The sequence below is a fragment of the Vicugna pacos genome, chromosome 6 (genome assembly GCF_048564905.1).
Source record: "Vicugna pacos chromosome 6, VicPac4, whole genome shotgun sequence".
Classification (NCBI taxonomy): Eukaryota; Metazoa; Chordata; class Mammalia; order Artiodactyla; family Camelidae; genus Vicugna; species Vicugna pacos.
The window spans coordinates 83,854,420-83,881,186 of record NC_132992.1 but is presented as its reverse complement, the minus strand read 5'-3'; the positions used below and the strand labels follow the sequence as shown (position 1 = coordinate 83,881,186).

Below are 26,767 nucleotides of genomic sequence, written 5' to 3'. Positions count from 1 at the left end.
GCTTCTTTTCATTGTGACTGTTTTACAAACTTAATAATGTTCCTTCCTGATAAGAGGCTGACTAGAATTTTTGTTTAAAGAAGCACTTTTAATACGGAGAAAATTAAAGTTGCACATATGCCTCTCATATGGCAAACTCTAAATTAGCATTACTCCATCACGGCATTAGATAGCAACCATACTAACAGTGTGCAGATAGACTATTTTTCATTTAACTTAGCACTTCACGTTGAAAGTGTTTTCAAATCAGATCTTATTGGGGCAGATTTCACGTGACTGGACTAACATAAATATTTGCTCCTTTGAAGGTATTTAGACATTGAAAATTAATGGTTTGCTTATGCGCCATAGATTTGAGGAGACATTCTGGATGAAATTTTCATTCTTAACTTTTTTGTAGATGAAACTATGTATCTATATTCTAGGACTGATACCAAATAATACTATTTATTCATTTATATCAACCAATGCGTTATTAAATTAGCTCTTTTTGTTGAAAAGAGCTCTGAGGTGACTGGGAACACTGTGTGTTGAAGTTGGATGCAAAGTTGAGTATTGTACAGTGAGCCTCTTAGGAGAACCGATGTCTCAGGAAGCTCTGAGTAATGAAGCAGAAAGCCCGTCATTCACATGTAGCTTAGTCAATGCCCCAGCTTTGTTTCTCAGCCTTTAGTTTTTAATAATTATACTTATCAGCATCTTAAGAAAAGCACATTTGTCCTCTGAAAGAGAATAGAGTTACCAAAAAAAGCTCACTTTATTCCTTCTCTCTTCCCTGAACCCCTGGCTTTAACTGAAGAATAAAATGTATTCTGTATGACGCTCCATGAGTATTGCTGATGATTTTGCAAAAAGGAGATGGGAAGGCAGTTTAGTACTGAATGTCCAGACTGGCCACTCAGCCTCTCTGTGCCTCTGTTTCTTCATCTATAAAATGGGAATAATTATACCTGTCCTCCCCTACCTCAGCAGCATACTGAGGATCAATTAAAGTTGAGAGGGGAAAAATCTATAAGGTGCACTGATCCCAAAGGTGGGCAGAATATAGATATAGTTGTTATTTAATAATGACTTTGTTATATAACAATTTGTGTCTTTGCCTAGCTCTGTATAGTGAATAATGACTAGCATTTTTAAGTAGAAATTGATTTTTTTTAATTACACAGATTTTTAATACTTACAGTCATCAAATAGCATTGGTAAAACTGTACAGTGTATGTTACAGGCCTGAGTGTGGGTTTAAAATGTATCATTACACTCAGCTCATTTGTAGAACATCTGGCTATTTGAGTTGAATTTGTTATTTCAGAGGGCTGCGTAGTAACCCAGATCAAACCACAGTCATAGCAGTATTTTTAGCGTATCCCAGAATCTTAGAGTTTAGGAGCCTTAGAGCTCAGCCAGTGTGATTTCCTACGGGGAGCCAGGCTCCTTCCTGGTGACGTCACTGATGGGCGCTTGTGCAACCTCTTCCTGAAAACTATTTTGGGGAAGGAGGGCTGTGCTGCTGTCTTTACTGCTATGATGTAAATTCTTTTGTTCAAGAGTTTCCAAAAACTTGGACCTAGTCATACACGTTTTACACTAAAAGATGCAGGCATTTAAAATTTTGTATTGAACATCACCCTGATTTAAAGGGCCTAGGTTTTGTTTTAGGGTTTTTTGTTTTCGGCATGGTTTCACCCACTAACTGGGTTGTTTTCTCCATTTTCCTCATAATTCGACAATATTTCCTTCACTTTTTATTTTCATCTTCTTCCACTTAGCATTTATGGTAGCAAGGAGGGGACGGATGTCTATTTCTCAAATGGACTGAGATCTTGATTTCTGCTCTTGTCTTTCTATGGCGACTGGACTGACTACCATCAACTTAAAGGTCCTTCAAAACTAGAAGCCATTCCTTTCAGGGCAGTGCCTGGTAAGTAATGTCAGGAACTCTGGGGAAAGGGAAGCTGAGGGGACCCCAGAGTAGAGAAGAGTGTCCCAACGTCTTGAAACGATTTTCTTCTAAGGCACATGCTCCCAAGAGACAGGGCATTCTAGTGTAGGACCAGCTGCCAGGTGAGACAGCTGTGAAACAATGTGTCGATTTTGTTTTAACAGGTCAGGTGGGGGACATATCTAGCTTTGATGTTTAACTCCACCCTTTGTTCCATCTTTGGGAAATGACAGTACCTTGGTTTTGCTAACTGGCCCAAATTTGCATCAACAAAGTAAATCACTTTGTTTCTTTTCATTTGGTGTTCATTTCTCTGTTTCTCTCTCACCCTTTCATTCTTTCTTTCCTTTTCTCTCTCGCCCCATGGTATTCCTTCTACTTTCTCCCACCTTTCTAAAGGAGGCTCTCCTTGTTCTGGCTGCAAGCCAGGTTACCAGGTTACCATATTAAAATGAACCAGCCTTAGACTCTAAACCCTGTAGCAGCGATTATCTGTGGGTAGCCACCAAATTAACTATTTTAGACAGTTTTAAACAGCTATTTGCTGTCCAGTCACATCAGCTACACAACAGTCCAAGGTGGCCTTTAAAGCAGAAGAATCACCAACCAGAGTGGATCTGTTTCTTAAATGAAAGACCTACAGTCATTTTCCCTCTTTAAAAACTTCTCTTTTCAGACATATATGGGTGCATGCTCATCTCTGGCCAAAACTTTGTTTCCAGTTTCAGAAAGGCTGGTTCTGAAGGTGTCTTTGCAACCTTTTTGGTGTTGGCTGTGTTGGTTGCCTGATAGGCAGTAGCTAATTCATCATTCCCTAAATATGAGAGGAGCAGCTATTATATTCAGACTCCCAGGCAGCCTGGTGCAGGTCCCCCAGCTAGGACCATTCATCATCGCAGGAGGGAACTACTCTATTTGCAGATGCTTGCTTGCGTTTTTCTTCTGTTGATCTCTGTCATATTCTGCCTGCCTTAATGAGGTTCTTTACCTGGATATCTGTCTCTTTTTCTCTCCCCTTCTCACTGTACTCCCAATTTTCCAATACGGAAAATTCCTTTTTACTGAAGAAAGAAGCAATAAGTGCTCTTAAGTAAAAATTCTACAGATAGGGTGTGCTTTGGGAGTATATAATTTCTTCTTTTGGTTGTAAACCTCAATTTGGGATGGCAATTAGAATGGGTTTTTAACGTCTTTGAAAAAGCCCTTCTGGGCCAGACCTCTGACAAAGTCACTCAACTGGCGTGCAATTACAATTTTATTCGCATGACTTTCTTTCTAAGTCTCTATAGAAGAATATGACATTCTTACAATGCAAGAAATAAAATTATTCTCGTATCAAGGAATAATTTTATTTTATATCTGCCTTTATGTCATCTTCCATTGTTTTTATTAGTATTAATTCTCCCCAGAGGGAGTGGCTTGATGCCTCCTGCATTAAGCAAATACAAGCTTTTCTTTAGCTACTTTCCTGAATTCCATATTTATAATATTTTATGGTAGAATTTTTTTGGAAATTGATTCATTCTAGCTGGGCTAGATAGAATCTTCAAGTATTAATTTATAATGAATTTTCCCTCTTCTGAGAATCTTAGAAGAGCTAAATGGTACATGTTTCTTTTATTGCTATAAATATGCATAGTTATTTGAATATTCTCTGAATGCTTTATTATAGTGATAATTGGTACTACTGTTGATTAAAGGTAAACTATATGGAGTTAAGAGTTTGTATACTATGAACTATTTCTTGAGAATTTTCAGAATCCCATGGCTGCTTGTCTTTAACACTTACAAGAGGCATGTGTTTTTTCCCTTCCTGGTCTCAAATTTAGTTTTCCCTTTGTTCAGGCAGGTCTGGGTGAGTTGTATTGACTGAAAAACACACATGTGTCAAACGTGAATATATTATAGAAATGTGACATTTTCTTGCCTTGAGAGTTTGGCCAGAAGGTTTTATGTATGGGTTTTATTTTTAACAAAGCAGTAAGGGCTTACCTTTTACCAACTTCTGGGTGTGTGGAGATGTATTTGTTCAAGCTTTAAGAAAAGAATAAACCTGTCAGTGTAAAATACCTGATATCTGACTTGGATTTGTGGGGGGTTGGGGGGCAGAGAGGAGTTTATAGTATGTTATTTTGGAAATTAAATAAGATTACTAAAGAAACACAACAGTATACATCAGGAATTTGGTATCTTAGAAGAATGACTCAAACTAACTTGCTTATACTAAAATTGTATGTAGGTAACTGAATGCAGGGTTTTCTGTTGTTCTAATAGTGCTTGCCTGCACTGCTCTGCAGTGTCTTAAAAGTGGAAGAAGCTTCCCCTGCATAGAGTTCCCTAAAGGTCTGGTCCTCTAGTTGCCCACTCATTACCCTTCTCGAAAAATCTCTGCCATGACCTGAAGGCCCCAGAAGAAACCAGCCCCTGATAGATCATAAGGGAGGGCTTGCCAGGGCTTCATTACCACAGCTCGGGGCAGCTGGTTCCCCTTCCTTGGCCACCTCTCACCCAATCATCCCCCAAAAATGACTCTCACCCCTGCTACCTTGGCCACTGATCCCTCACTTTTATCCTCTGAAACTCACCCACCTTCCATCCATCAAGGCCATCTTCTCTCAGTCTTCCAAAGAAATGGTTCCCTAACTGGGTTATTTTTGGAGGCAGCAGCAGTTAACAAAATGAGCCCAGGCTCAGGTGCTGTGTCAGCTATCATTGCTGCATAACAAATAGTCCCCCCCAAGCCCAGTGGTGTGACAACCACCATTTATTACTTCCCTGTTCCTATGGGTCAAGAATTAGGAGCGGCTTAGCTGGATGGTTCTGGCTCAGACCAGAGTCTCTCATGTGTTTCAGTTGGGAAGAAGTGCTGCATGGTAACCACAAACCAATGTACACATTATTCTCAAGCATACACATAACATTCTCCAGAATTGATCACATGCTGGCCCACAAAGCAAGCCTTGGTGAATTTAAGAAAATTTAAATCGTATCAAGCATCTTTTCTGACCACAATGCTATGAGATTAGAAATCAACTGCAAGAAAAATAACTGCAAAAATTGCAAACATGTGGAGGCCAAACAATATTCTACTAAACAACCAATGGATCACAGAAGAAATCAAAGAGAAAATAAAAAAAATACTTTGAGACAAATGAAAATGAAAAATAAAATGATCAAAAACCTCTGGGACACAGCAAAAGCAGTTCCAAGAAAGTTTATAGCAATACAAGTTTACCTCAGGAAATAAGACAAATCTCAAATAAACAACCTAGTCTTCCACCTAAAGCAGCTAGAGAAAGAAGAAAAAACAAAACCCAAAGTTAGTAGAAGGAAAGAAATCATAAAGATTAGAGCAGAAATAAATGAAATAGAGACCAAAAAAATTAGAAAAGATCAATGAAACTAAAAGCTGGTTCTTTGAAAAGATAAACAAAATTGATAAACCTTTATTCAGACTCATCAAGAAAACAAGGGAGAGGGCCCAAATTAATAAAATCAGAAATGAAAAAGAAGAAGTTACAACCAATACCACAGAAAAACAAGGGATCATAAAAGGCTACTATAAGCAACTAAATACCAACAAAAAGGACAACCTAGAAGAAATGGACAATTTCTTAGAAAAGTACAATTTGCCAAGACTGAATCAGGAAGAAATAGAAAATATGAATAGACCAATTACCAGTACAGAAATAAAATCAGTAATTAAAAAACTCCCAACAAATGAAAGTCCAGGACCAGATGACTTCACAGGTGAATTCTACCAAACATGTAGAGAAGAGTTAACACCTATCCTTCTGAAACTATTCCAAAAAATTGCAGAGGAAGGAACACTTCTGAACTCATGAGGCCACCATCATCCTGATACCAAAATACAAGGGTATCACAAGAAAAGAAAATTACAGGCCAATATCATTTATGAATAATGATTCAAAAATCCTCAACAAAATACTAGAGATTGATTCCAACAATTAATTAAAAGGATCATACACCATGATCAAGTAGGATTTATCCCAGGGATGCAAGAATTTTTCAAAATCTGCAAATCAATCAATGTGATACACCATCTTAACAAACTGAAGAATAAAAACCACATGATTATCTCAATAGATGCAGAAAAAGCTTTTGATAAAATTCAATATCCATTTACAATAAAAACTCTCCAGAAAGTGGGCACAAATGGAATATACCTCAAAATAATAAAGGCCATATATGACAAACCCACAGCTAACATCATACTTAATGGTAAAAAGCTGAAAGCATTTCCTCTAAGATCAGGAGTAAGACAAGGATGCCCACTCTAATCACTTTTATTCAACATAGTTTTGGAAGTACTAGCCATAGCAATCAGAGAAGAAAAAGAAATAAAAGGAATTGACACTGGAATTGTCACTGTCACTGCCATGTAGATGACATGACGCTATACATAGAAAATCCTAAAGATGCTATCAGAAAACTACTTGAGCTCATTAATGAATCTGGTAAAGTTACAGGATACAAAATTAATATACAGAAATCAGTTGCATTTCTATACACTAATAACAAAATAGCAGAAAAAGAAATTAAGGAAACAACCCCAGTTACCATTGCACCAAAAAGAATAAAATACCTAGAAATAAACCTACCCAAGGAGGCAAAGGACCTATACTCCTAAAACTATAAGACACTAATAAAAGAAACTAAAGATGATATAAACAGATTGAAAGATAGACCATATTCTTGGAAGAATCATTACTGTTCAAACAGCCATTCTACCCAAAGCAGTAAACAGATTCAATGCAATCCCTACCAAATTACTAATGATATTTTTCACAGAGCTGGAACAAAAAATGTTAAAATTCTTATGGAGACACAAAATACCCCTAATAGCCAAAACATTCTTGAAAAAGGCAAACGGAGCCAGGAGAATCACACTCCCTGACTTCACACTATACTACAAAGCTACAGTAATCAAAATAATATGGTACTGGGAGGAGGGTATAGCTCAGTGGTAGAGCACGTGCTTAGCATGCACAAGGTCTGTGTTCAATCCTCAGTACCCCTATTTAAAAACTGATTAATTAGTTAATTTAAAAAATCTAATTATCCCTCCCCCCAAAAAAGTTTTTTAAAAAAGATTAAAAAAAATAGTATGGTACTGGTGCAAAAACAGACACCTAGATCAATGGAACAGGATAGAAAGCCCAGAAATAAACCCACACACTGTGGTCAATCTACAACAAAGGAGGCAAGAATATACAATGGACAGTCTCTTCAATAAGTAGTGCTGGGAAAACTAGACAGCTACCTATAGAAGACTGACATTAGAACATTCTGTAACACTATATACAAAAATAAACTCAAAATGGATTAAAGACCTAAATGTAAGACCAGATACTATAAAACTCCAAGAGGAAAACACAGGCAGGACACTCTTTGACATAAATCACAGCAATATTTTTTTTTCAAACCAGCTCCTAGAGTAATGGAAATAAAAGCAAAAATAAACAAATGGGACTTAAAAGCTTTTGCACATCAAAGGACACCATCAACAAAACGAAAAGACAACCTACAGAATGGAAGAAAATATTTGCAAATGATGCAACTGATGAGGGACTAATTTTCAAAATATACAAACAGCTCATACAGCTTAATATCAAAAATCAAGCAACTCAATCAAAAGATGGGCAGAAGACCTAAACAGACATCTCTCCAAAGAAGACACCCAGATGGCCAACAGGCATATGAACAGATGCTCAACATCACTAATTGCTAGAGAAATGAAAATCAAAACTACAATGACATATCACCTCACACCAGTCAGAATGGCCCTCATTTGAAAGTCCACAAACGATAAATGCTGGAGAGGGTGTGGAGAAAAGGGAACCCTCCTGCTTTGTTGGTGGGAATGTAAATTGGTGCAGCCACTATGGAGAACAATATGGAGATTCCTTAAAAAACTAAAAATAAACTCACCATATGATCCAGCAATCCCAATCCTGGGTATATATCCAGAGAAAAATATAATTTGAAAAGACACATGCACCCCAATGTTCACAGCAACACTATTTACAATAGCCAAGACATGGAAACAACCTAAATGCCCATTGACAGGTGACTGGGTAAAGAAGCTGTGGTATATTTATACGATGGAATACTACTCAGCCATAGAAAAAAATAAAATAATGCCATTTGCAGCAACATGGATGGGCCTGGAGATCGTCATTCTAAGTGAAGTAAGCCAGAAAGAGAAAAGAAGAATGCCATAATTTTCCTTATATGTGGAATCTTTTTGTTTTTTTTTAAAAAAAGGACACAAATGAACTATTTACAAAACAGAAAGACCCACAGTTGTAGAGAACAAACTTAAGGTTACCAGGGGTAAAGCGGGTGGGAACAGATAAACTGGAAGTTCGAAAGCTTCACAGGTGTATACATCTATTAAAATCCATCAAATTGTACATCTGAAATATCTGTAGTTTACTGTATAGAACTGTTACAGCAAATAGGAAACACACATCATATGCCCATCTCTGGCCACCATGGGTTTGGCCAAGACTCCACTGCTGGGTCTCCCTACTGTGCGCACGCTCTCTCAGCACCTGCTTTCTTCCTCCTTGGTGGTGCAAAGCATCTAGGGCAGATGTATTTTCTACTCACCTTGAGTGAGACAAGCTTTACTTTACACCAAAGGAAGAAGGCATATAGGAGACCCCTCTTAAAAGCCAGGGACAAAACAGTGCCTATCTCCCAGTGCCCAGTGCTCCCAGAAATGAGCAAATCTCTCCCCCTTCCCACCAACCTCCAGGAGTGGCCCTGCTTGGGACTCATGCCCCTGAGGGCTCTTCTCAAGACAATTTGATCTTGAGCTCAACCAGCTAAAACCAAAATTTGCGAGTGAAATAAATGTGTCCTCAACTTAGAAGCCTGGGTCGTTATTAGGCCCAAGAGTAAAGCTTTATTTGTTTACAGTTGACTTTTGGATTCTGCAGCTGGGCTGTGTCCAGTGCAGTATTTGCTTATATTTTGCAACAAGTTTAAAACTGCAGGACATCTTTTCTAAGGCTTTGTTTTAAACTGGATGCATAAAAATAAAAAAGAGCAATGGGATTTTAATTTGCTGAGAAGGAAGGCTGTTTGTCCGTGTTGATGACTTTGTGGCATAGCTCTTTTTGTACTTTGTTTCTCCCTTTTTGTACTTTTCAATTTTTTTAAATTTAATTTTAATTTGGGGGTGGGATTAGATTGATTGATGGATGGATGGATTGCTTTTTAGAGGAGATACTGGGGATTGAACCCAGGACCTGTGTGTGCTAAGCTCTACCACTTCAGCTATATACCTTCCCCCTCTCTTTTTGTACTCTTAATCCTTTTTTTATTTCTTGGAAATTATGGCCCATCCTCCTGCTCCTGGAGCCTTCACTCTCCATTCCTATCCCCTTCTTTTCGCTCTCTCTGGGCCCTGAAGCCTCCTGATCAAACGGAAGAAGTTTCCTTTCACCACAAAGAATTACTGGGGAGTAGTGGAGTCTTCGGCGGCAGGAGGGCCTGGGACACAGGATAACATAGACAGGATTGCATTGTAGGGGCTGTTCGTAGCACGCTTCACTCTTTGATCAATTCTTAAATCCAGCCACACTCTGAAAACTGGACTTGAGCTTCGCCTACTATGTTTTTTTAACTTTGGTCAGCTGGGCTCTGTGAGCCGTCAGCTCAGTCTAAAGAAGATGTGATTCTGAAAACTCAGAGCCAGCCCCCGGATTAACAGCTAACCCTGGCATGTGTCTGGCTATTTATAACACAAAGAAGAAGTAAGCCCCAGGTGATGCCAAGGCCTGGAACGGAGCAGCCAGGCAAGTTGTGGGGTGAAGGCGATAACCTCGGGCCACCCAAGACCCATGGACAGTGGCTCTGGCTGGCTGCGGCCACCTGCTTATTTACTTTGCAGAAGGTTTAGCTGCAAATGATGCTGAGCCACATGCTTGGACTGAGTCAAGAATCTCATTTTTGTAAGATAATAACACATGTAAAGTGTCCGTGGATGCTTCTAGTAAATATTATTAGTGTTTATTCTATCAGACTTTCAAAGTCACTGGTGATACAGCTGAGCAAAACCAGCAGTCAGTTCTTCCAGATGGTACCTAGTGGTAGGTTAAGGCTGCAGCTGGTACTGACGTGGAACTCATGGGAAAGACAGATTAAGGCCACCCTAGGTCCCTCCATTGAATAATGTGGTGTGAATACGAGTGGCTGAAAGATAGCCCGAAACTATGGATGGACCAGCCTGTCAAAACAATCAGCCTGCGGTGGAAGGTCTGGGGAAGAACTGTGCCTCAAACTCCTACCTTTTCAGCAAGTTTGATATGACCCTTTGACACTGCCTGTGTTCCAACCCCTGGAGGGTCAAACTCATCTGGGCCTCAGTTTCCTCACCTGCAATATAGGTATAACATTATTGTTATCCTTTTGTCATAGAAGACTGGGATATTCTCTGGGGGTAATTCTTTATGCTGTAAAGTCTATATAAAATGTCTGATACATTGGAAGTGCTCAAAAATTTTGGTAGTTATTGGTGGATTATAAATATTGAGGGAGTGTCTAAGGCCAATAATATACCATGCAGCTTAAAGGGGGCGCCCAGAGTGGGAAGAGCCAGCATGACCTGAAGAAGTTGGGGCTGTGGCCCTGCAGGAGATCTGGGCAGAGGGGAAAGTCATGGACCTGGGTGACACTTCATAATTCCGGCCTGACCAGAACCCCCTACCTTGACAGTGTGGTTATTATTAGGATGAGAAGGGGGCTCAGTGGGCTGAAGTCAAAATTCCAACTCCTCACACAGGCCTGCCCCTGTTGATTTTGCTACTGGTGACCCATTCTGGGTGCAGAAAAATACAGTGGTAGGGATAATAGCTGTTAGCAATCTCCTAGACCCATTCGACTCTGTAGTGTCTTACCAGATCAGACTCAGAAGCTACGTTTAATTGTGACCCAAAGAATCGCTATTGATCCCAAGCATGTGAGCAAGTGGCAAAGCTCTGCCTTAGAGCTTGGGGCCCTTTAAGCAGGAGGCTGCGGTTATATTTCTGATGTTTTATTTCTTGAGCTCAGTGGTAGCACACAGGTGTTCCCTGTAGCATTCCTTATGCCTTGTTGCATATCAGGAATATTTGTTAATGATTTTTTAAAGGGCAACATAGGCCCCATCCCACCAGCAAAGAGCAGTCAGTTCTTGATTACATAACCCGGCAGAAAGGAACAGAGATGCAGTAAGAGGGAACGCCACAAGCAGCAGACTGGCATGCCAGTGGTTTGTTCAGACTAGTTTTAAAACATTCCCTGAACAACTATAAGGGAGGCAGTCCGCCCTGAGCATGATGGATGGTGAGAGGAGGCCATCCAAGAATTAACATTTTAACCCAGATGATCCCGAGCGTGAATGAGCAGATGGTACAAAGCTCAGTTTGAGGAGCCGTGTGTGCTCACTCAGTTAGGCCAACAGGCTTCTGGGGGTCGCGGACCTGCAGAATGAGTGACCTGTGGAACTGAATCCATCCACGGGGCCCCTCTGAGCAGTGAGCCCCACACAGTGGGGCGTCCTATACGAACGTGCAGGGGGTGAGGTGAAGAGCCGGGAGGAGGTGGGAGGGGCTTCAGCACCATCCGGGATACTCAGTACCTGCTTAATAACTACTCGTGGAATTGAATTCAGGAAAATCAAAGAGAACAAAAAATGGAAATGCAGATCTTTGCCAAGTGCTTTCTGGCAGTTCAAAACACCTTTGCGCTCTAAGGGAGAGTGACAAGGATTAATTATATCACATTGGCTTTATGCTTCTGAGGCCACTTTACCCTGGAAGCTCCTTTTTGCTCCTCACCCCCGCCCTGCTCAGGTTGAGCAATTCTCTGTGGTGGTGCAGGATATAATTCTGCCATTTACTATCAAGATATTGCATCTGACAATGAAGGTTTTAGTCTGTGATAGTCTGAGAAAAGACTCAAGAGATGCCAAATATTAATATCCATCCTTGAGAAAGAGAGGAATGCCAATTACAGCAAAGTTGTGTTGGTTCACCAGTCTACTGATGCCAGAGCCCATGGTCCTTCCCTTCGCATCTTGAAAGGACATGACTCAGTCCTCAGTCAAAGGTCACATCTGTTCTCCCTATTGTTAGCGCACCTTACTTTCTGAAGTAATTGTGTAGCTGCTGTAATTAGGGGCCATACATTCTCTCTGAGAAATTGGGGCAATCCAGCCTTCACAGGAACAAGTTGATCTGCTCATCATGGTCCACATGTGAAATAATAAGCTTCCTTAGTTTCTTGGTGAAATCACAGCCACTATTTGAACTTATAAACACCATCTGCTTCTTACGTGTTGAACAGCGAAAGATCAAACTCAGACTATTGCCAGGAGCATGAAAGAATAATTGGCAAACTCCTGTGTCATCATATACAGTTTCATAGATTTCTTTTCAAAAGCACTTTAAAAAAAAACTTCACAAACAGACAAAACCATATTCCCTGATGACTGTCCTTTGATACATGGATGTTTCCTGAAGTTTTAGGCTGGGCCCTGAGCTGTTCTGTGATGTCATGGACACAGACAGCCCCTTGGAAGCTCAGGGTCTACTCCTCTGCAATCAGGTGAAACCCTCCTGGTGAAACCTACTGGACAACCAAGGAGGCCCAGGGTCTAATACACTTGAGCTTCTAGACACTGTACAGTTGGACGCTGACCGGGGTAGGGTGTCCAGACATTCCTATTCTGAGACACTTTGAGGTCAAGCAATATTTACAAGCAAGAAAACTGAGGTTCAGAAAGATTAACTGACTTACCCATAGTCCGGTGGAAAGACCTTCAGGGATAGCTCCACCCTGGACACCATGTTTCTTTTTGTTTTTTATAAAAATTTTCCTAAGAGAGAAAGAGAAAAAGACAAACAGATGTCATTCCCAGCTTCGTAGACAGACACCCCACATAAATAGACCACAGAGGAGGAGCACAGGTGATTTAGAACCCAGCTCCCTTGACAAAGGGATGGGTCCCAGAGCTGGTTTTGTCTGTTCACCAGCATCCCGCCCAGCATCCTTCTGCCCCTGCAGGTGGACCACGCTGACTGGAGCACTCCACTCTTGTCAGAAGGTGGCTCTGTAGCTGTCCTGCGATTTCAGGGAGTTGGAAAGAATAGTATTCTGCCTCCTAGGCACAGGTTAGGGGCCAGCCAGCCCACAAACTCCCCTGTGTGCTCTGGTGTCCTAGGTCTCCAGCTCAGAGAAGGCCAGAAAGGGTGATTCTGGGAGCCAAGGAAATGCCGTGAAGTCAGGGTGAAGAGTGGGCTTAAGTGTCCCCTGTTCTTAAGTGAATGAGAGAAGCCTGAGCTGTGGCTTCTACACAGGGGCCACTGATCTGGATGCAGAGGGAGCAGCCATCCTTGGCAGAGGCTTTTCTGGGTGGCAGTTCTGGGGTTGGAGCCTGGGCTCCAGTGGGGTGCTGGGTCAGGAATTTTAGAGGTGGACATCCTCTCAGTGACCATCTAATTCAAATCTGATCATGCCACGTTCCCACTGAAACCCCTCTGTGGCTCCCAACTACTTCCCGAGAGAAGCCCCAGAGCCCTGTGGGGTGCTCCTCATGGTGGGCCAGGCCCTGGGCCCCGGCACTCCTTGCCCTTCCCACTCTTTCCCCAGCACCCCCAACCCCCTCCTGACAGATCTTCACTGTAGTTCACCTGTCAGGATGCTTCCCTATTCTCCGCTCTCAGCCCAAGGCCTTCAGATCACTGTCTCCTTATGGAGACTTCCCAGACCCCATGCTAGGTTGAAGAGCCCAGTTCAGCACCCAATCTAATGAATGTATCCCTTCCCCATTGGTTCCCCACTGCAGCTCCCCACTGCATGTCGCCAGCATCTGGCTTTGTCCCAGGCGCCACACTCAGTGAGCTGGAAGGAAATGACCGTCTGGGGCAGGGAGGCACAGCGCAGGGAGGGATGGAGATGGAGCCCTGTGCTCCAGTCTCACCTCCAGCTCTTACTTCCAGACTACAGATGTGTCCTTTTGATGCCCTGATCTGGTTTCCTTCTCTGTGCTCTTTGATCCTCTGCTCTCTGAGGACTTCCCTCTGGCCCTAATATTCTTAACAGTCATGAATTCGGCCATGAATTTGTTTAGTCCTGGTCTTGGAAAATCATGTCAGGGAAGTTTCTCCTAGGCGCCCTCCTCCCCACCCTCTCCCCCTCCAGGGAGGCAGGTCCTCTACTCTTTTCTCCATCCCTTGCTTCCCTCACAGCCCACCTGAGGCACCTTGCTCTGCTGGGAACAATTCCCTGCCAACTGCAAGCGAAAGGGAGATAAGAAGTTAATCTGAGCTAGGTGATCATAGCTTCATGTATTATCTCAGACAGGCAGGCATGTTACAGGGCACCTGCCCAAGGCAAGAATGTCTAAGGACAGTGGGAGAGGAAGGGCAGGGCCTTTGGGTACAAGCCTTTCTGGGAGCCCTTCAAACAGCCACTGGGGTTATTATTTGCCTGGATGACTTGATTATTTATGCAACAGAAATGTTTGAGACCCCACATGTAAAAGCCAGCCTATAACTGGTTTGTTAATGTGGTGAAGGTTCCCGAGGCCTTGGCTGTTGCTAGAAGTTCTAGAAACATACAGTTTGTCACGACTGAGTTAAGAAAAAACAGATAATTTGAACAGATTGATCACTAGAAGTAAAATAGAATCTGTGTTGTAAAAAAAACCTCCCTGCAATCAAAAATCCAATGTGATACACCACATTAACAAAAGGAAAGAGAAAAACCACAATCAATCATCTCAAAGATGCAGAAAAAGCATTTGATAAAATTCAACATCCATTCATGATAAAACTCTCACCGAAGTGGGTACAGAGAGAACACATTTCAACATAATAAAGTCCATGTATAACAAATTCACAGCCAACATAATAGTCAACAGAGAAAAGCTGAAAGCCTTCCCACTGAATTCAGGAACAAGACAAGGATGCCCACTCTCACTACTCTATTCAACATAGTATTGGAAGTCTTAGCTACAGCAATCAGACAAGAAAAAGAAATAAGAGGTATCCAAATTGGAAAGGGGGAGGTAAAACTGTCACTTTATGCAGATGACATGACATTCTATATAGAGAACCCTAAAGTCGCCACACAGAAACTATTAGAATGAATAAATGATTTCAGCAAGGCAGCAGGATACAAAACTAATATACAGAACTCTGTTGTACTTCTTTATACTAATAATGAAATATCAAAAAAAGAAAAATTTTAAAAATCCCATTTAAAATCACATCAAAAAATAAAATGCCTAGGGATAAACTTAACCAAGGAGGTAAAAGACCTATATGCTGAAAACTATAGAACACTGACAAAGGAAATTGAAGATGATTCAAAGAAATGGAAAGATATCCTGTGCTTTTGGATTGTTAGAATTAATATTGTTAAAATGACTATACTACCCAAAGCAATCTACAGATTTAATGCAATCCCTATTGAAATATACATGGACATTTTTCACAGAACTAGAACAAATAATCCTAAAATTTATATGGAATCACAAAAGACCCAGAATTCAAAGCAATCCAGGAGGTATAACTCTTACAGACTTCAGACTATACTACAAAGCTAGAGTAATCAAAACAGTGTGTGTTGGCACAAAAATAGACATACAGATCAATGGAACAAAATAGAAAGCCCAGAAATAAACCTATCTACCTACAATCACTTACTTTATGGCAAAGCAGGCAAGAATTACAATGAAGAAAAGACAGTTTCTTCTAATGGTGTTGAGAAAGCTGGACAGTTACATATAAATCAATGAAATTAGACCATTCCCTCCCACCATATACAAAAATGAATGCAAAATGGTTTAAAGACCTAAATGTAAGACATGATACCATAAAACTTGAAAAGAACAATATGTGAAACATTCTATGACATAAACTATGGCAATATTTTCTTAGATCAGTCTCCCAAAGCAAAAGAAATAAAAGCAAAAATAAACAAATGGGACCTAATCAAACTTAAAAGTTTTTGCACCACAGAGGAAACCATCAACAAAACAAAAAGACAGCTTATGGAATGGGAGAAAATATTTGCAAACAGTGCAACCCACAGAGGGTTAATATCCAAAATATACAAAGCAGCTCATATAACTCAATATTGAAAAAAACAAACAACCCAACGAAAAAATGGGCAGAAGACCTAAATAGACATTTTCCCAAAGACATACAGATGGCCAACAGGCAGATGAAAAGATGCTCAGCATCACTAAGTATCAGAGAAATGCAAATCAAAGCCACAATGAGGTATCACCTCACACCAGTCAGAATGGCTATCACCAAAATGTCTACAAATAGTAAATGCTGGAGAGGCTGTAGAGAAAAGGGAACCCTCCTACATTGTCGGTGGGAATATAAATTGGTACATCCACTATGGAGGACACTATGGAGGTTCCTTTAAAAACTAGAAATAGTGATACCACATGATCCAGCCCCACTCCTGGGTATATATCTGGAAAAAATGAAAACTCTAATTCGAAAAGATACATGCACCCCAATGTTTACAGCAGCACAGTCTGCAATAGCCAAGACATGGAAGCAACCTAAGTGTCTATCAACAGCTGAATGTATAAAGAAGACGTGATATATGTAGTGTGTGTATATATATATATATATATATATATATATATATATATATAATGGAATACTACTCAGCCATAAAAAGAATGAAATAATGCCATTTGTAGCAACATGAACTGTCCTAGATAATATTATGCTCAGTGAAATAAGTCAGAGAAAGAAATACTATATAGTACCACCTATATGTGGAATCTAAGAAATAATGCTGATGAATTTATATACAAAACAGAAACAGACTCACAGATATTGAAAACAAACTTATGGTTACCAAAGGGAAGAGGGAGGAAGGGATGGACAAATTAGGAGTATGGAATAAACAGATAAAAACTAACTTTACTATACATAAAATAAATAAGCAACAAGCATTTACTGTATAGCACAGGGAATTATATCCAATATCTTAAAACAACCTATAATGGACTATAATCTGCCAAAAAAAAAAAAAAAAAACCCGAAACCTGAATCACTATGCTCATAAGCAATATTGTAAAAGGAAGGAAGGGAGGGAGGAAGGAAGGAAGAAAAAAGAAAATCCACACTAGTTAAATAGTACTTTAGGTGAAGGACTTAACCTAAAGTACTATATAACTTGGGACTAGAGGTGGGGGAGCACCCTTAAGGCTCCACAACAGAACCGGAGAGATTGCCTATGCAGAGGCTGGGAAAGTCTAACCTTCTGACCTCCCTTCAACAAAGGAAAAGCTTCACATTCTTCAATGAAAAGCTCAGAAAGCAGCAAAGGGAAAGCAGCCAGACTTACAGGAAAACCCCCCAGCCCATTCATGATTCCTCTGACCCTCTGGAAGCCCTGTGAGGAGCTGGCAGACGCTCTGACCTGCTCGGTGACTCACTTCCTTCCGCACAACTTGTGACTCGGTCTGCAGGACAATGGTGCAGCGGTACCTCTCCCCTATCAAAAATGCCATTTCTTCTACCTGGGCACCTGCATCCTCTTCTAGCCCTGCCAGTGCCCAGCCCTGCTTCGGGAAGCATCATCCATCAGTCCTGTTCACCATTATAAGCCACAGAAACCAATGCTGGCTGATTTAGGCACTAATGGAATTAAATCTCAGGTGGTTCACAATCTCTGGGAGGATGAGGACCAGGCTGGAAATCTGAGCGGCCAGCAGCAGAGGCTGGAAATCCTCTTCAGGACTGGTCTGGCAAGGAGAGAAAGCACTGCCGCCCCTGCTGCGTGTGGGTTCGCAGGCGCGCCTGGACCAACTCCACCCACAGCTGCCAGAACAACCTTGACTGTGTCGGAGGCCACTGCCCCTGGACTCTGTCTGCCTGGCAGAGTTGAGGTTACCCACATTCACTGTAGCCACAAGGGAGTCTGGCACAGTGAGCGCCTGGCATTTTCAGCCTCTCCAGTGGGAGAAAGCTTCTGCCTCACCAGGCGGGGGACTGCCCAAATACGGGAAAGGAGATAAAGATCCTAGGTAGCCACGAGGCATGAAGAATGGCTGTTCTGCCTCCCACAACTAAAGGCAGCTAGTAATTACACTCTTTTTGCTCCTTGCCTTCCCTGACCAGCACAATCTGAGTTTGATAACAGTCACTCAGGTAAAGCACCGATAAGAACTTTTTTCTTGTGATGAGAACTATTAAGATTTACTCTTTTGGCCACTTTCAAATATACAATATTAACTATAGTCACCATGCCATATATTACACCTCATGACTTATTTACTTTATAACTGGAAATCTGTACCTTTTGACACCCTTTCGCATTTTGCCCAACCCCTACCCCTGGCCTCTGGCAACCACCGGTCTGTTCCGTGTATCTATGAACTTCATTTTGTGTTAAGAGTCCACATAAAGTGAGATCATATGGTATGTCTGACTTACCTCATTTAGCATAATGCCCTCCAAGTGCATTCATGGTGTTGTAAATGGCAAGATTTTGGGTTTTTTTTATGGCTAAGATATATACATATACATATATATATATAATATAGCATAATACACACATAATCTCTCAGATTTCCTTATTTTCTTTATCCATTCATCTGTCTGTGGACACTGAGGCCATTACCATGTCTTGAGTATTATTGTAAATAATGCTGCAGTGAACATGGGGTGCATATCATTCTGAATTTGTGTTTTCGTTTTCTTCAGATAAACACCTTGAAGTCAAATTACTGGGTCATATCATTGTATATCTTAAAAAAGAAATCTGGGTGGGGTGAGGACAGGTGTAACATCTGTCATGATCCCTCAGCAACAGATTCAAACCACCCATTCCCACTACAGTTCATCAGAAAATAAAATAACGTCCTCGAATAGACAGTGCTGTCAGCATCCTTCTGCGACCACAGACTATTCTGGGTAGTATTTTGAAAATGAAACTGATTTATTAAAAGCTTGCAAGATCAGGCGAAAGGCCTGAGGTTGACTTGACTGTCTTGCTGTGGGGAGAGCCCTGGGCTGTGACCCAAGGTCATGACGGTGAGTCCCCTGGGGATGCAGCCATGGCCTGAAGGCTTAGTTCTCTTGTTCTCACTATCCCACTAACTGGCCACATAACCCTGGGTGGGTCACTTGGGTCTCCGTTTGTAAAACAAAGCTGAACCGCTAAATAGTCTTTGGGTAGCAAATCTAGGAATCCACATGGGTCAGCCAGGAGGGGTGTTTGTTATCAGAGAATACAGGCTGGGGATCACCTGCTACCTGAGGGCTGGAAGGCAGCAGGGCCTCAGATAGGTTGGGAAGAGATTTTTTCATCAGCTAATATTTACTGAGCTATCACTGTATGTGCCAGACCATGTTCAAGGCCCTGGAGATCAGTGATGAACAAACCCACAAGATCTCTGCTCTCAAGGAGCTTAGAATGAACCAGGAAGCAAATGAATAGATGTGACAACACTTAAGATGACACATGCCACGAAGACACTAGAGCAGGCTAATGTGATAGATGTGGCTGGACGAGGGGCCACTTCAGCATGCCATGCTCTGAGGATGTGGTATTTAAGGACATTCCTGACTGTCAGGAATGAAGCGGCATGGGAATGATAAGGGGCAAGAGTTCCAGGCAGAGGAAACAGCCTGCACAAATCTCAAGTGGGCCTGTGCTATGTCTGCTTGAAGACCAATGTGCCCAGGGTCCCATGAGCCAGAGCCAGAGCCTGAGTTAAGTCTGAGAGAGGCATGGGCTGTAAGTGCAGGGCCTGGAGGGCATCTTGGAATGGACTCTCTTTCTACCTCCCACCTCTGGGCCTTTGTGTCTGCCTCACCCCTCTTCCTTCTGTAGACTGGTTTCCTCTGCTCTCCAGGCCATATGGCAGATCAAGACTGCCCTTGGGTACCAAGTTCACCCTTAGAGTCTAGTCACTCAGAAAAACCATCTCAGTCACATGAAAGGACAATCACACGTGTGTCTCTGGTCCAATGACTTGTAGTCAAAACCACTGCGGCTGCTCTGAGACCTAGTCAGAAGCCCAGGAGTTTCATGGTGAGAATAGGGCAGGCATTCCAAAATTATCTACCCCAGAAGGACTGGACCACATGGGCCCTGCCTAGCTGTAGGACTCTGAAAGTCAGGAGTAAATGGACTGCAGAGTAACTCTGGGTTGTTCTGAAGCAGTCTCAAGGGTCAGGAGGAGTTGATTTAAATCAGTTCTCAAACTTGAGAGTGCATTAGAACCACCTGGAGGACTTGTTAAAACACACCCTGCCTCAGAGTTTCGAATTCAGAAGGTCTGGAGGAGCACAATCTGAGAATCTGCATCTGTAACAAGCTCTGACCATGCTTTAAATGCTTTGGTTTCCAAAGTGGGGTCCACAGCCCTGGCCCTACCAGTTTCTTCAACCTGCAGGATCCAGAGTCAGGACTGGAGTCAAGAAGTGGGGCCCAGTGTGTGCGACCAGCATTGTGGATCCCTCTGTGCACCACGGTTTGAGAATCACAGTTTTTAAATGTTTCAAAACGTCGGAAATGCCTTTGTTCCCAACCTTGAGTATCACCATGGGGAAATAAAAGGTGACCAGCCAAGGGACGTTTGCTCAGTGCCCTTCAATGGTTAAAGTGGTTAATCAGTGTGTTTGGATTAAAACAAAACAAAACAAAACAAAAAACAAACCCTCCACTTTACCAAAGAAAATGCAGGTTACCTCAGGATAAGTAAATCCGGCCTTTGGGGTAGGTAAGAGCTCTTTTTCCGAGCATTTTCATTTCTGTCTGCAAGAAGAGACCGTCTCGTGGTTTGCTGCTCAGGGTGAATAAAAGCTGGGAGAAAGTTTGGAGACCTGTCGTGCGAGCCCTGGATCCCAGGGTCCCGGGCTGCCACTGGCCGACCCGCCCTGCAGTCTGCGCCGAAGCCTCGTGGGGGATCCGCCAATGAAGCGCCGAGGAACTCCATGACCTCATCGAGAGACTCTCTCATTGGCTGTCTTCACTTCGCTGGGCCCGCCCCTTCTATTAGAGCTCTGGAAAGCTGCGCGGACCCCGCCCCTAGGCTGAAGACGGATTGAGTTCTTAACCTGGTCAGCGAGCCTTTCGGGCTTCTTTTCAAACAGATTCCTCAGAAGAAAAATTCTGCCTTCTGACAGACTTGAGTGTCTTTCAACTAGCCAAAGTACTGGTTTTTCTGCTCTGACCTTTGACTGCTATGTTACGGCGGTTTAGCTGGTGTCGTCAGCCTTTCCTCGGTACCTAGCAGATCACAGTTATTTCTCACTTATTTTAAGCATGTATTTTAACGAGTTTTGTCTTGCTTCTCAGTGAGTGAATTTCTCAAGCCGGACCTTACCGTGGAATGCTAGTGATCATCTGTCCCACTTTAACCTGGGAATGAACTGGCTGGCGCCCAGAGAGGGGATATGACTTTCACAAGGTCACACAGCTGGTTAGTTACAGAGGTAAGAGTCGGATCCAGGGCTCCTAACTCCAACTTTAGTGTTGCACGCACACACACACACACACACACACACCCCAATCTGCTGCCTGAGAGCTCAGAGCAGCATTGCAGTTTAGGAACCTCTACCTGAAGGAGAACCCACATACCAATAAGGGATAATCCAGGTTTCCTCACATTTTAGCAGCTGCCTAACTCTCATTTTGACAGGGTAGAATCATGGACGTCAATCTCCTAGAGCAGCTCTTAGCTTACAAATGAGGAAACTGATGGGATCACAAAACAGGTGGTGGTGGGTAGAGGCAGGACTTGACCCAGGCCTTTTGCTCTTTCGTCCAGTGATGAGCCCCAAATGTCAGAAAGACTGGAAAGCCCACAAGTCCTCAGGAAAAGTTCCCTGCAGTCAGCATGGTTTCAGTACTGAAACCATCTGTTTTGGGAGTGAGAAAACAATCGGAAGTGCTTGCTTCTCTGGTTGGCCAGCAGCTCAGATGAGCCCTCTTCCCCAAGTTCTGTGACTAACAGGTGCTTTGCGACAGAAATGGAGACCAAGTTGTGGACTTTTTCTCATCTGACCTTGGTGATCAGGGGCTGTGACCCAGTTCTGGGTCAAGGATTTTTGAAAACTCAGGACCACTCTGTTAGATGGGGAGATTTGGTGAACAGACTACCCTGAGATCCTTTTTGAAGGCTTGGCTCAGGGTTTACCTCCTCCAACAAGGCTTCCTAAAACCCCCAGGTGGGCCAAGGTCTCCTGCAGTCCCCAGTCATCTGAGTCCAATTGTAGAGCTATTGTTCACTTCTTTGTCCCTTTTCCCAACTAGACAATGAATTCCTGAGCGATGGCACACACTTCGTACAATTTTGTATCCTCAGGGCCTAACACTGACACATAAATGACAAATGTTTGTTGAACTGTAGAAACCTTGCATGCTAGGCCCCTTGTGCAGGGGATGATCACTCACAATTCTTAACAGAGGCAGATTTTGTGTCTATGAGGCTGCCCCACACAGAATGAGAATTAGCTCCTTTTTATTAGTAAAGTGTTTGAAATGAAAACTTCACAACTGTTTGTAATACACCTCTGTAAGAACAACCAGATCCCTTGTGCTTACCTAATTCCTGACTGTCCTTTAAAACTCCAGATGTGAGAATTTCATTATTCAAATCAAACCACTGCATTTTTTTTTCTTCTTTGCCTGGTCTGCTGGGAAGCTCAAAAATCACTCTAGCCACACTCTTAGGAACAATCTCCTCCCTGGTGACAGGTATAGTGTTCTCCCTTGTATCCACATAGCATCTGATCTTTACTTTTTCATTTTCAGATATAATATGTTAAAAGAAGTCCACTCCTTGCCTTTCTGGAAGAAGGTAGGACAGGTGATATATAGGGTAACAGGAAAGTGTCCCCAGAACTCTGAGTGTGAAAGAAAAAACACTCATGAAGATAAGTGATTTCTATCACACAAACAAAAAACCAACTTGATTATTTTTATGGTGTCCAAAGTCTATGCAAGTTCACCGTGAATGGAGATGAAAGGTGAAAATTCAGAGTTGGTCCAGTCTCATCCTGGACAGGGGGACAGAACTCTGAGACTTATGGATATTCTCAGGCCTGGAGAGGGAGGCTTAGAAATGGTACCAAGATGGCTCACAGAGCTTTTCCAGGGCTTGGATAATGAACTTCTTGAGACATTCTCTCTGGTTCTAAGTCCATGCTCACCAAGCAACCTCCAAGAACCATTACAGCTTTGCAAGCATCCTGACAATGGGAACTGAGTCTTGTGATATGGGACACTGCGGGATGGCTTCCATCATCAATGAAAGTTGGCATGAAGCATAGCAGTGGTCTCTGGTGGGCTTCCTCAGTGGGAGTAGGTGGAGCATCCTGGAGTGCCCATGTGTTTCTGCACTTGCAGAACTGAAGGCCACCCAGGAAAGTGGTTTCTGCACCCGGGTCAGGCTGTGCTGGGTCCCTCCTTGAGCAGCCAGCCAGCCAGCCAGCCTCCTACATCTGGCTAGCCCTCTCAAATGGCAGCATATGGTTAATTGGAACATGAGCTTCATTGCCTGCGATGGGGTTGCTCAGCAAGTTTCCAACTGGTCTGTTCCTGAGTGGGAACCATGACTCCAGGAAGCAGCAGATGGCCCTGGGAAGAAAGCCAGGAGACCCCACAGTATTTCAAGGCGGGGGAGGGGCACAGAGCCATCTAGCATCATCCCCAGAAACCCTGCTCAAAACAACAGCAGTGATGTAGCTTTTATAAACAGTAACCTCATTCATAAAAGCAAACCTGGTCACTGGAAGTATGATAAACCTGGAGGATGGATAATACATGGAGTATTATTACACGCCATAGAATAGAAAGGAACCACAGCTCCACACAATAAGGACAAATCAAGAAGCATAAAGAGCAACAAAACAAGTTACAGAACATGAGACCATTTTAGAAAGTGTGAAACCAGAGTCATAGGGTTACATATTAGACTTATATTACAACAGGTGGCAGGAAGTGAGTTTGGTGATAAAACTACTTAAAAAAGAAAATAAGGGTGTAATAAACACAAAAATTAGCTCATGGTAAACTCTGAGATGGTCCGTTGATTTCCTGGTGTTCATTTTATTATATATATAGGCACCTCTTGATCATATGCGTTTTTACATGTGTCAAATATTTCATAGTTAAAGACATGCAAAGGCACTATAACTATCATTACCCAAGCACGAGCACTGTGGCTGGTTTTCCGTTTTGTCCAAGCATTGCTCTAGTGCCTGCCCACAGGCCTAGCCTGCATGGCTCACACCTGCCTGGGGCTCTGGGAGTCTCTGGCTCAGGCAGCCGGATGACAGAGCTGCTGCCCAGCATGGGGAGGTCAAAGGTTAGCAGTGACTGTTCTGTTAGCACTCTTGTCACTTCCTCTCTGGATTTCCCTCTCCCCCTTAAACCTGACCCATATGCTTGAGCAAGCTGATTTCCACTTTGCCATGAGCCCATCTGCCTGGAGTGCAACCCCAGCCCCACCACCTTCCTTCTACTTGTTCATCCAGTCAACGAGTATTTACTGAGCACCTACTATGAGCCAAGTGCCATTCTCAGTGCTGGGGATGCAGCAGGGAACAAGGCCACACAGAAGTCCCTGCCCTCACGGAGCTTACATTCTCGTGAGAGAGATAGACTAACATTAAATTAATAAATACAAATCAGGCGGTGACAAGCAGAAGCCTACAGCTGAGTGCGGGGACAGAGGGTGGAGGGAAGGGCAGGGAGCAGGTTTGGCTTGGGTGGTCGGGAAGTTCTCTCTGCGAGGGTGACCTGGGTCAGAGACCTGAAGAAAGGGAGGGTACAATGTGGATATGTGGGGAAGGGTCTTCCAGGCTGAGGGAGGCACAAGGGCAAAGGCCTGGCCCCTGCTCTCACTCGATCTCTTTCTTTTCCTGGAGCCCCTTCCGGCCCCACTTCTACCCCAACCCCCAACTCCCCGCTTCCACTCCCTCCCCCCACACCCTACCTCCACAGCCTGCCATCCCTCTCAAGCCCTCGCCCCTCTGCTCACCTCTGCCCTATTTTAGTTGTACAGGGGCCCAGGCTTTTGGGGGAAGAAGGCTGGGAGGTCTTTTTAGACCTCAGAAGCTCCCCCATTCACAATGACCTTTGCTCTGATCCTACAGCCCGTCTCCGTGGCTCTTGGCAGTCTGCTCTCCTCAGGGAATGATCTTGGAGTCAGACTTCCTGAGCCATCTTCCAATTAGCTTCTTCCCTGCCCGGCATCGCAAGGCCTCAAGGCTGCATTCAGCCTACAGGCTGTGATTTTTCACACCCTTGTCAAATCTATAACACCAATGCCTGGAAAAAAGATGTTGGCTTAATTACTGTTATTAGCATGAATGACTTTCTACTTCTTAGTTTCCTTGAGGGCCGCCTGCAGGTAAACTTACCTGGAAAACTATCTGGGGACTGGACGGTCTCCTCCTGTGATCACCTGTTTGTCTCCAGGGTTGCTGTGGCAGCTGTCAGAGTAGCTGGGGCAGTGTGTGAGGACTGAAACATCGCAGATGTGAGAGTGAGCCCAGAAATCAAGGAGCCCAGTTCTTGGGCTCCACACCGTGAAGACTAGGTCAGGATGACAATGTTTGTCAGTTTCTGCTTCCAAGGCCCATATCCCAGCAACCTCAGTGCTCAAGCAGATGTTCTGAAAGATACTCTGGTGGATGCTGGCCACTTCCAGGGCAGACTACCATGAAGGTGGAAGCCTCAAATGTAATCAGTTATTACCATCGTGTTAAATCCTGAAGGAAAACATTTACAGGCTCTTTCTAGACTTTGGGGATCTCCAGCCTCATTCATTCATTCACTCATTCATTCTTTCACTCAAGTTCCTACACTGTGCCAGACTCCACGCTGGGTGCAAGGGGTACAGAGATACAGGATGACAGGTCACATTTATTGCACTCTTATGGTCTACCAACACCATTCTAAGTGCTTTACCTGTATTTCCTCATTTAATTCTCAATCAACTCTATGGGGTAGGTATTACAGCTGAGGAACTGTCAAAAGTAAGGCATGGAGTGATTAAATGGAACTGCCCAGGCAGCACATGCTGAGTCAGGGTTCAAGTTCCACTCTGCCCTCATGAAGACACAGGCCTTGTCTGGGAACTTATCAACTGTGGAGAAGGGGTTGGGTGGCCAGAGAGATAGACAACAAAAATTTGCCTTACAGTGTGGCAACCAAGGCAGCAGAAGCATCAGTCATTACATGATCAGCCACAGTTTGTTATCAGAAGCCTCATCACAGAGGGAAATAGCAACTGCCGTGGAATCACACAGAATCTGCCAGATGGTGAGCAAAGCTTCTTGGTGACCTTTGGCCTGGGTCTCAAAGAATGCACAAGAATTTTCCTCCTAGACTAGAGGCAGGAGAACATCGCATACAAGCATCTGGAGAGACAGACTTCCATGCTAGAGCGGAGAGGAGAAAAGGAGAGTCTGGGGGGAGGTATATATTTCCTCTGGAGATTCCTTTTCCTTCCCTTCCTATTTCCTCTTGGTGGAACCAAAGGGACCTCTGTTGAAACTTTGACATTCTATTTCCCCTTTCCTTGGGCTGTTCACAGCATCTAAGGCCCATCAGGCCAACCTTCATCACTTCATAGGTCCTTGGAGGTACTTGATGTTATGTTGGTCACGTCAGAAGGCATCTCCTGATCTTCCCTCCTCACATCTCTTAATGTCTGAGTTTTGTCACTGGTTAACTGGGGTCCACGTCTTTTCTTCCTAAGAACAGCCTCAGGGCTGCTGAGGGGATGAGAGACGAACCCGCAGGTGAGAACTCTTG

At 43.2% G+C, this 26,767-nt stretch overlaps 1 long non-coding RNA gene across 1 annotated transcript in view; it reads right to left on the bottom strand.

Moving 5' to 3' along the window:
• Nucleotides 1-20,850, bottom strand: part of LOC116281016 (uncharacterized) — a 46,352-nt gene extending 25,502 nt beyond the window's left edge. The window contains exons 1-2 of the long non-coding RNA XR_012073800.1: nucleotides 20,689-20,850; nucleotides 12,752-12,830 (exon numbers count right to left, since the gene is read on the bottom strand). This is a non-coding gene — a long non-coding RNA (uncharacterized lncRNA). The remainder of the gene's footprint in view (nucleotides 1-12,751; nucleotides 12,831-20,688) is intronic.
• Nucleotides 20,851-26,767: the final 5,917 nt, after the last annotated feature.